Here is a 10689-nt window from a genome sequence, read left to right as displayed (position 1 = left end):
CCAAAATGAGACAAAAGCTGGATTTCTAAAGCTTAGGTGGCTCCTTATCCTTAGTAAAAATAGCCAAAACTTCTCCTGAGCCCCCCACCCTGCAGGGTGGGTGAATTGGTCAGGGCCCTACTGCCACCTGGGGCCGGACCTGGCTGTGTGCACCACCACCAGGCTGGTCTTGGTATTATTCCACACCTGGAGCAAAAGGAGGGTTGCGGCTATAGCCACCTGAAATGTGAAGCTCCACCCTCTTATAGAGAAGACTTACAGGAGCCACACAGCACGTTTGGATGCTGCCAAATCTCTGTTCATCAGAATGCTCTGGACAGAGTGTGTGTGTGAGAAAGAGAGAGAGACCAGGGAAGGTGTCCCTTTCAGCCAGCCATGTTTCAAATCATTCCGGTGGACGTTTTTATCTGTTCACAAGATCATCGTTAAAGGTAAGGAGGACAGGTTATTAACGTGTATGAAAATGTCCTCCATTTCTCATCACAGTGCCCAAGGGCACTGAGCATAGGAAGGTGGGCAGTGTGCTTCCAGAGGAAGATTCCGTTCTCATTGATCCAGAACACGGTTAGGGGTGGGTTGGTGATTGAAGTTCTCAAGTCACTTTCTGTATTTTTGGGCCACCGTTGTGTGGTTCTAAGTGATTTGCTCCAGTGACTGCTTTTTGTTGATAGATGTTCTTGGAAGCCTGTTGTTTCTGCATCTCATTTTCTCAGCTTTTCTGACCTACCTTTTTGTTTTGCCTTCAAAAGAAAACTGCTTGCTTCTGGAGAGATCCCTCTTTGGCATTCATATGTCCCACCACCATAGCTGCTTCGTGACATTGATGACTGGAGGAGAGAGAAGGAGCCGTGGGCGGGACTCCCCGGGCCCTGCAGGCATTTTTAGCAATTTCGCTGAAGAGGGCTGAATCTAAAACTTCCGCTTTGCGGGCAGTTCAGGAGGCTTTCTGCTGGCTCTCACTGCCTTTTGGTGTCGGACTGTTTCTCAGTTCAGTGAAAAGCCTGGTAGGCTCTCGGGTGGATGGTGTGACTCGGACTGAAACCCGTGCATTTTGGAATCTGGGGAAGGCCTTCACCGTTTTCATCCTCATAATGTTGACTGTCACTCCCCAAAATGCTTAAGATACGCTTGAACAGGAAGCAACGTCAGATCACTGCTGCTTTCTTAAAGCAAATTCCATTCTTCCATGCATCTCCTCTTCCTTGAGGATAGTCCTCGGAGGGAACTTGTCCTTGCAGGACTCTGAAATGCTGCAGGTGGAGACTGAGCTGAGATTTCTCTGTGGAGAATGGACGGACAAGTCCAACTTGACAGCAACCGAGCGTTCTGTTCTTGGTCAGTGCACAAGTGCCAGCAAAGACGTTACAAGAGGAAACTGTAGCTGAACCTATGTTCCCTTATAAACCAGAGTAAACCAAAAGCTGAACCCTCTGCTGTCAAGTCAATTCTAACTCCTAGAGACCCTGTAGCACAGAGTAGAACTGCCCTACAAGGTTTCCAAGGAGCTCTGGTAGCATAGTAGCTGAAGCACTTGACTGCTAACCAGAAGGCTGGCGGTTCAAACCCACCAGCCACTCCTCGGAAGGAAGGTTGGGCAATCCTACTTCCATAGTGATACTGCCTCGGAAACCCAAGGAGGGGTCGCTATGAGTTGGGGCCGACTCGACGGCACATAACAACAACAACAAGGTTTCCAAGGCTGTAATCTACGGCAGCAGACTGTCACGTCTTTGTCCCGCAGAGTGGCTAGTGGGTTCAAACTGCCAAAAGGTTGGCAGTTGAGCACTTTAACCCCTGTGCCACCAGGGCACCTCCAAAGCAGAATAGCATTCGTTTAAAAAAAAAAAAATGTTGCATGGATTCTGGCTCACAGCAGGCTGGTGTGTGTCCAAGTACAACTGTGCTCCACAGGTTTTGTTTTTAACTTCACTGTCATTTGGGTGAAAATTTACAGAGCAGATTGGTTTTCCGTCGGCGGTATTCCGTGACTGTGATTGCAGTCCCCACCATGTGACAGCACTCTTCCCACTTCCTCCCTGGGTTCACCATTTCCCTTCATCCTCTGTCCTCTTTTTGTGTTCGGAGCTTTATTCCTGGGCAGATGCTGCCCTTTTGATCTTGGATAGTGAATGTTCTCAGGAGTGTGTCCCTCCCTCGTGTTAATGTTCACCTGATCAGCCTGTCTGTTGTTTGGCTGAAAGTTGAGCCGTGGGGGTGAGTTCAGTTCCAGGCTTAAAGGGTTTCTAAAGGCCATACTTCTGGGAGTACTACCAGTCTCTGTGAGACCAGTAAGCCTGATTTTGCGTTTTGTTCCACATTTTTCTCCCCTTTTCTCCAGGACCTCCTGCTGTGATCCCTTTCAGAGCAGTCAGCAGCAGTAGCTGGTCACCATCTAGTTCTGGTTCCAGGATCATGGAGGCTGGGGTTCACATGGTCCATTAGTCCTTTTGACCAGTTCTTTCCTTGAGTCTTTGATTCTCTTTGTTCTTTGCTCCAAACAAGGAGAGAGTAAGAGCTGCACCTTAGATGGCCAGTCACAAGCTTTTAAGACTCAATCGCTCTTCAACAAAATAGGATGTAGACCATTGTCTTTGTGGGCCGTTAGCCAGTTGACCTTGGTGTCCCCCAGGATCCATGGTTTTCATCTGCTGATTGTTCAGAAGTGAATCAAAAGGCCTTCCTTTGAGGCGGCTCTGGATTGACTCAAAGCACCAACCTTTTGGTTAGCAGCCAAGTGCCTTAACCATTTGCATTGCTCAGGGACTTCCAGAAAGTACTGTAAATATCATAAGTAAGTCTGTAAATAACTACATTTCAAAATAAGCATCACAGCCCGTGGTAGGTGGAGGGTTGGCCCAGGAGGCCGGCCACCACCAGGTGGAACTGAGAACCCCCAGTGGTTCTGAGCGGGGTGGAGGTGAAGCCTTCAAGATGGGCCAAAGGCGTAACCCTGAGATCATCTCTGCTGCATTTAACTCCTCCTTCCTTAGAGAGAGTGTCCTCAAAGAGACTGTCCCGTCCCTCCCCACAGGGTCTCACTGCCCGTTCTTGAGAACCAAGTGCTGTAGCCACGTGTGGAGTGATGGGCTCACAGGCAGGGGCAGGAGTGGGACAGTCAGCCAAGAGTGCTGGCCCTCGAATCCTCAGCTGGTGCAAGGCTCAACTTTGTCCCTGCAGGGGCAGAAGCAGGACAGTCAGCCAAGAGTGCTGGCCCTCAAATCCTCAGCTGGTGCAAGGCTTAACTTTGTCCTTCTCTAGTCCTTGGTCCAGGGGCGAGATACCTCTCATATCCAGTGCCTCATCTGGAAAAGGAGAGCGGTGACACCTACTTGCAGGGCGTTACAGTGGCCTTAAGGGATAGTATGTGTGCTAACACTGAGTGTTGCGTCTGCATTGGAAAATATTCTTGTCTGCTAAGTTTTTAAATAATTCTACAGCAGCCTGTTGGCCAGACTGAGCTGGGGGCTGAAGGGCTAAGTGCTTATCCATAGTAAATGTTCAGTGACTACTCACCAGATGAAGGAATGAGTGACCCATTTTTCCCTCAAAAGGTAATAGCAGTTGTGTTTCTTCAACCCTTTATGTTTACAGCGTTTGCCTCCCCAGGCATCTGATCTTCCCCTGCACTGGTGCTCCTTTCTGCTCCCTACCCACCATCCCTGGTTTTATACCTTTCCTCCTGCAAAGAATCTGTATTCTTCACACACAGTCACTCCCATCCCCACCCCACCCCCTTCACTAAGTCAAGGCTTTTGGCCACATGCAAGAAAGATGGAAAGCAGCCGTCTCAACAAGGGGTCTCGTGAGGACCACTGGCGTCCTGGTGTTGAGAGAGAAGAAGTAGAGAACGTGGCACCTGCGTTTGAGGCACTTAAAATGTGATCTCACAGGTGAGGACCTAACGTCGGGTAGGTTGTTAGAAGATTTGTGCAGATTCTGGGTCCAGGCCCAGAGAACTCTGAGTCACTGGACTCCAGGCGCAAAAGTCTACGTGTTGGCAGATGGACTCAGGCCACACTTGAACTCTGCTCCCTGACCAAGCCTGTGTTCTGTGATGTGATGAGCATCCCTGTGATGAAGCACTTTGCCCAAGGCCAGGGACTGAGGAATTGGACCAGTGGGTTGAACCATGTGAGCTGGCCGGTGAATGTCAGGACCTCTGTACAATCCGACCCAACAGAACCCAGGTCTCCTGGAGAGACTGCAGCTTTGGTCCCTGCAGGAGCCTGTTGGGTCCTCTCCTGAAGCGTACTGCACGAGTAGTGCACGGACGTGTGCTTGTTCAACAGCGTTTGCACAGTGCAGAAGCAGGCAGACCAATGCCAGCCTTTAAACAGCATCGTAACCCTAGGCCCACTATGGCTGAGTTAAGGGTTTACACGTCTGTCTCCTTAGCGGTCTTTTAAGTGGGAAGACCTGTTATCTTTACTTTAAGCTCAGTCTCACATCTGCTATGCACACCCCACTTCCACGAAGCAGCAAGAGTGGTGTAGTGAGCTCTCTGCAGGCTATCTCCTGTCTCTAGGTCCCTCTCCTGGTCCTTGTGTGTACCAGACATGCCCCCAGAGGCAGGGCAGTGATCTCTGTTCCAAAGATAATGGCTTATTGGGTTTTGTTTTATTTTTTTAAATTCAGACAAAACGATAGCAACTAAGAAAGCAGAGTCACCTGAAATGCCTCCAGTGGGCAGACACCCTAATGTGCTCTCCCTGAGGATTAGGGTTCTTTATTTCTTTGTATTCTGAAGACGAATCTTTAAATTTATTGAAACATGTCATGAAACACCTTTACTTATAAAATTCTGATGCACATTTTCTGGGTTATTTAGTGACCTTATTTCCAGAACTATTAAATGTCCCGTTACCCTAACGTCCTGGCTGCAGTTTGTATCCTCATCTCAGATGTGTTGGACAGAAAGTTGGGTTGCTGTAATAGAAACATGGCGTGCATAAAGGGTACGAATCACAGGCATGAAGCTCCGATTGGCACTGAATGGACGCTGGAACATGTCCAGCACTGAGGAGCCCTCTCATCTGAGCCCTAGATTAGTTCTGCCCAGTTTTGGAGCTCTGAGGAAGTGGAAATGTTCTTATTACGTGAATGACATTCATCCGTGTTATAGCTAGCCTTTTTCCATTCATTTTCAGTGTATGTTCCTTCCTTGTACAGATGTGTTACAGTTTCGCCATTTCCCTGTTGGTGGACCTTTGAGGCTAACAGAGAGATGGCTGCAGTTGACATTCTCGTGATTGTCTGGCACGTCAGCATGGGAGCGGGTTGATGAGGAGAGTGTCCGGTTCAGTTACGCTGCAGTTGACAAAACAGTTGGACCAGTTGAGTGCCCCACCTGCCCCTCTGACTCTGCACACCCTGACCACCACTTTCTGTGTCACTTGTCACTTCAGCCATTCTGGTGGTGTATAGTGACCTCTCACAGATTGTGGATCTAAATGTGAAAACAAAGCAGTAAAGCTGATAAAAATAAGAGGAAGACACGGTCGTGACCTTGGGCTAGGCGGAAATTTTTTAAGACAGGTCGTAAAAAAGACAGTGGATTTAGAAATGATAAATTGGACATTAAAATTTATAACTCTGTTGATTAACATTTAACAAAAAAGAACTGTCATCGAGTAGATCCTGACTCATCGTGACTATATACGACAGAGTAGGATTGCCTCATAGGGATTCCAAGGCTGTAAATCTTTACAGGAGCAGACGGTCCCGTGGAGCAGCTGATAGGTTCTAATCATCCACCTTTCCGTTAGCAACCAAGTGCTTAACCACTGCGCCACCAGGGCTCCTAGAGTTAGCTGGTGGAAATGTAAAATAGTTCAGCCACTGCAGAGCAGTTTGACGGTTCCTCAGGAAACTTGAACTTAAATGATAGCCTGTAAGGTGGACAGCAACATCAGGAAGGTGTGCACTCGGTGCACCAATCAGGCATATGTGATCCAGAGGACAGTGTCTGCCCAGGGGCAGAGCTAGGAAGGAGGGAGGGGATGGAGGAAAGGGGTGGGCATAGGAGAAAGTGGGACAGATGCTGTTACAGTGCAGGGATTGCAGTAAACGTCACAGAACAGTTTGGGTTGTTGCCTGGAAATCTGCACCCAAATCACAACTTAAAAAAGAAAACTTGGTCATAGAACCACCACACGACCCAGCAGTTGCAATCCTAGGTGTACAGCCAGGAGAGATGAGAGCAGGAATGTGAACAGGACCCTGTTGATCACTTCACTGCAGCCCTTTCTGCGATAGCCAAGACAGACATGACCACTGTGGCCGTCGACAGATGAGCACATCAGTGAAGTGTGGTATGGACTCATGGGGGTGCCGCTCAGCTGTAAAGGGAAGTGAAGCCCTGACATGGGGCACAACGTAGGTGAACCTTGGAAACATCCTGCTGAGCAAAGTCACAAATACCGTGTGACTTCATGTACGTGGAATAAACATGGAAGCCACCAGTGATTAATGCCAGTGGTGGGGAAAGGGAGGGTTTTGTTTAGGGGACATTGAGTTTGCATTGGTGGTAGAATTATTTGGAAAAGGCTAGTGAGGATGGTTGCACAACTTGAGGAATGTAGTCAATGTCACTGTAGAAACTGTTGAATCGGCATGTTGTGTTAATGTGTATTTTCACCACAGTTAAAAAAAAAAAAAGTGAAAAGGCAAGCCACAGAGTGGGAAAAATATTCATAACACAGGTGTGCACCGCTTAATGTCCACAATACTTACGTGAAATGGGACGTTCTGTGATTTGGATGTTGTGTGAGCACAGTATTAAAACCTCACGGGAGCCCACTTCTGATCGACCTTGTCGCTGCTGCTGGAGCTGCTGGCAGAGGCTGGAGGAACTGGCAGAGGCTGAGAGGCAGCTGGAGGCAGACAGAAGGAGGGATCAGAGCGTGCCCAGCCCCACCTGACAACCCCAAGAGCTGCGTCCTCTGCCTGGCCTGTATGCTACCTGTGGTCTACTGCTGCAAGAGTTTGACTCTGGAGTCTTTAAAACCATTAGGGAGAAACAGTAACTAAGTACAACTGCTTTCCCCTTTAAAAAAAAAAAACGCAGAGGACCCCGGATGTTTATGCGGTCTGACATTGCTTGAACAGATGTTAAGCAATACATACCTGTACGTGTATCCAGCAAATGACCTCCATCCGGATGTATAAAAACTGTATCTCAATGAAGGGGGAAAAAAATCAGCTAATACCAGGGAAGCAAACTGAAAACAATGAGAGTCTGTAATGGGAAGAAAAATGGGAGGGCTGAGTCCTCTGTGTGTATACCCGGTGCCCCAATAGCCCAGGACAGTCTCAGGAGAACAGTGGTCACCACCAGCTCCTTCCCTGCCACAGCAGGTGTCCTTGAAACAGTATTTGGCCTGGGCTGACAGGGAGTAAGGTCTCCCAGCTCCATCACACACTGCTTAGGGCTTCTCCCTCAGCAGGGCGTCTGAGGGTGACCTACCCTCCCATTGCTGAGTGTGGTCACCTGCTGCTGCGTCTGCCATCTGGCCTCCCACCTTGTCCTGCCCCGAGTTTCTAGCTAGACCACCCACTGTCAAATTGTTTTGCTGATCATTGACAGTGCCTGCCTTCTGATGGTCTCAAGGCCATTTGCAGATCCTGCTGGTAAAGTGGGGGCCCTGGAGGTCAGCTAAGCTCTCTTCCAATGACATCTGCACTAAGAGCCAGTTCTCAGAAGGGGGCCTTGGCAGCCGAGACCCATGATGCCACTTTGCACGGAGGCGCTGGGCTGCCTCGGAGCCCTGTGGAGGAAGAAGACCCTGTTCTCCCAGGTGTTCTGGAGGGTCCCCTTGAGAGATGGTGTTTTCCATAATTACGCAGGCATGGGTGCCACAGTGGGCTGGTGCATCTGCAGAGGGAGCCCCACACCATGCTGCCACTCTGGCCTGGGCAGAGGGAAATGGAGACGGGGCTGGGGCGAGGGGGCACAGGCTAGACGCCAAGAGTGCATTTTGGTTGGGAGACCAGTGCAGGACCCAAAAAGGCTAAGACCAACCTGAACATCTTCCCACTTCAGGAAGGGGTCCCTTGACCCCCTGCCCATATGTGTCTGCTAAGCAGACCCCATCTGAAAGAGCTTCATGCAGGCACAGCCTCAGCGCCATGCCTAGCCATGGAACAGGGCACGGAGACACAGTGACTGATGACCTGTCTCTTCCCTGGACTCCAGGAAGAGTGGGGTGCCGGGCACTGTACACTCACTACCTTTGTAGCATCCAACCCCAGCTGGCTCGCCACCCCTGCCCCTTCAGTGGCATGTTGGGGCAGTATGAGGCACAAAGAAGAGTAACTCGACTCTGCCCACAGGTTAGCACATAAACATTAAGTATTCAATATTAATTACTAGTAGTTAAATGCCAATAAGGAGTTCTGCTGCTGTAGTGGTTAAGGCATTTGGCTGCTAACCAAACAGTTGGTGGTTCAAACCCATCAACTGCTACACAGAAGAAAGATGAGATCGTCTGCTTCCATAAAGATTTATAGCCTTGGAAACCCAGTGGGGGTTGCTATGACTCAGAATTGACCCAATGCCAGTGAGTTTGGTTTTGGGTTTGGAGTTAAATGCCAGAAGACCCCTGGTGGTGCAGTGGTTACATGCTCAGATGCTAACCAAAAGGTTAGCGGTAGCCCGCCAGCCAACTGATGTGGCATTCTGCTCCCATGAAGATTACATACAGCCTTGGAAACACTAGGAGGCAGTTGGGGTCTGTCCACTAGGGTCGCTATGAGTTGGAATCCCCTCGATGGCAATGAGTTTTGGGATTGGATTGGTTAAGTGCCAGCAGTACGGCAGGAAGGACTGGACTCGAGGCTAGAGCCATCCCTGTGGTTGAGGAGGTTTTCTGGAGAAGCCAGGTCCCCCAAGGAGATGGCAGGGTGTGAGGTGGGAAGGTCGGGCAGGGGCAGAGAGGCAAGTTGAGACCCCTGCCTTCCTCCACTCCACTCACCCGTCTCCTGGGGACTGAGGCTGTGGACAGGAGCCGCACTAAGCATGGCACCCCCACGAGGCGAGCGGACTTGGCGCTGGCACTGGGGTGATGCACCTCCTTATGTCTGTCCAGCACACACAAGGTCCCTGACGGCCCCCGATGTCCAGCACAGCAGACCTGTGGTGCAGTCCATACCAGCTCCATCAAGGAGGGCATTTGGGAGGGAAGTAGTCGAGTGGATTGAAGAAGAGGCCTTTCCCTTTTCTCTGTGCCAGAGACCTAGTGACAGCTTGGTAAGAGACCACGTGCCCAGCCAGCCCATGTGGGCTTACCACTGGCTTGGTGTTTGAAACTGCTGATGGCAGTTGCAGTCACATCACTGGGGGCACCATTCAGAATAGACCCCTTGGGGAGGGGAGTTAGTGTTTAAGGGGTGGAGTCTCCATCGTGATGGTGGAAAGTGCCTGAGTTCTTAGGGCTGCTCGTACAGTAGTATCACGTGGATGGCTTTATCAGACATTTACTCCCTCACAGTTCAGGAGGCTAGAAGTTTGAGTCAGAGTGCCTTGCGCTAGCGACAGCTTTCTCTCTGTATCTCTTGGTCCTAGGAGAATCCCAGTGCAGAGACCTGGGTCCAAAGGACCGGTTCCGCTCCTGGCTCCTCTCTCTCGGTGGTAGTAAGTCCCACTCTGATCCCCTTTCTCTCCTTTTATCTCTAATATGGTAAAAGGTTTTGCAGGCCACACCGTAGGGAAACTCCCGGATCTCAGAGAAGGGTTGTGACAGGACTGAGGGTATTGCCTCCCACCCTTACTTACACCTGATGGGCTTCTTGTATCCAGTGACATCCTGGGGACTCATTCCATATCTGCCAAACCACATCATGACGTCACTGCCAAACCACTGAGAACCACGGCCCGGCCAAGTTGACACCGATTCTGGGAAGACACAGTTCAATCCATGACACAGCTTTTGGAAACGGTGGTTATGACTATACAACGTGGTGATGTGATTAGTGGCACTGGAGTGTATGCGTACGAATAGTTCGAATGGCCACTCCCCCAAAATAAAGACTCCCGGGGCCAACTCCAGTCCCTGGGAGACAGGCGCTCGAGGGAGGAGTCCTGGGAATCTACCTGTTCACCAAGCTGCTGCACATTCCGACAGAGTTCTACAGAACCTTGGCTTTCTGTCTCAGTTTTCTTGCACTGACTTAGTGGGAGATTGAGGGTCGCTGCCTGGGTCTGGAGTGGACATCAGACCTTGTTATTTACTGGCCTGGCTCCCCAGGGTGCTGTCAGCTGCAGCAGGCCCTCCCCAGGGCTCCAGACAGTGAGCCCTGCTGAGTCACCAGCAGACAGCCGGCGCCCGAGCACCTCAGCTCACCTCCGTGTCTCTCAGACTGTCTCCCAGGACTCCCCATTTCCCCTCAGGGCCAGGAGAACCGTGTATTCATCTTGGTGCACTTAACGTTTCACTAGCCAGACTCTCCCCTTCCCGGGCAGCTGGTGCCTCCCCAATCAACTAGAGAAGGCGAGGGGAGACCCCCAGACCTTTCCCTGGGACCTGCCCCACCTACTTGATAGGCCTGGCCACCTGCCAACACTGGCTCTGATGGGATATTGACACCCCCAAAGCTTCAGGGGTTCCGTCTCAGGGTGCCTATAGCCTGATAGTGCACAGCTGCCAGTCAGCCAGGCCTGGGGTGACCAGATGTACCACTCGATGCTCCCCC

The sequence above is a fragment of the Orycteropus afer genome, unplaced genomic scaffold, assembly GCF_000298275.1.
Source record: "Orycteropus afer afer isolate SDZICR_OR568_19922 unplaced genomic scaffold, OryAfe1.0 scaffold00057, whole genome shotgun sequence".
NCBI classification, from domain to species: domain Eukaryota; kingdom Metazoa; phylum Chordata; class Mammalia; order Tubulidentata; family Orycteropodidae; genus Orycteropus; species Orycteropus afer.
The sequence above is the reverse complement of the archived record's forward strand: the minus strand, read 5'-3'. Positions refer to the sequence as shown.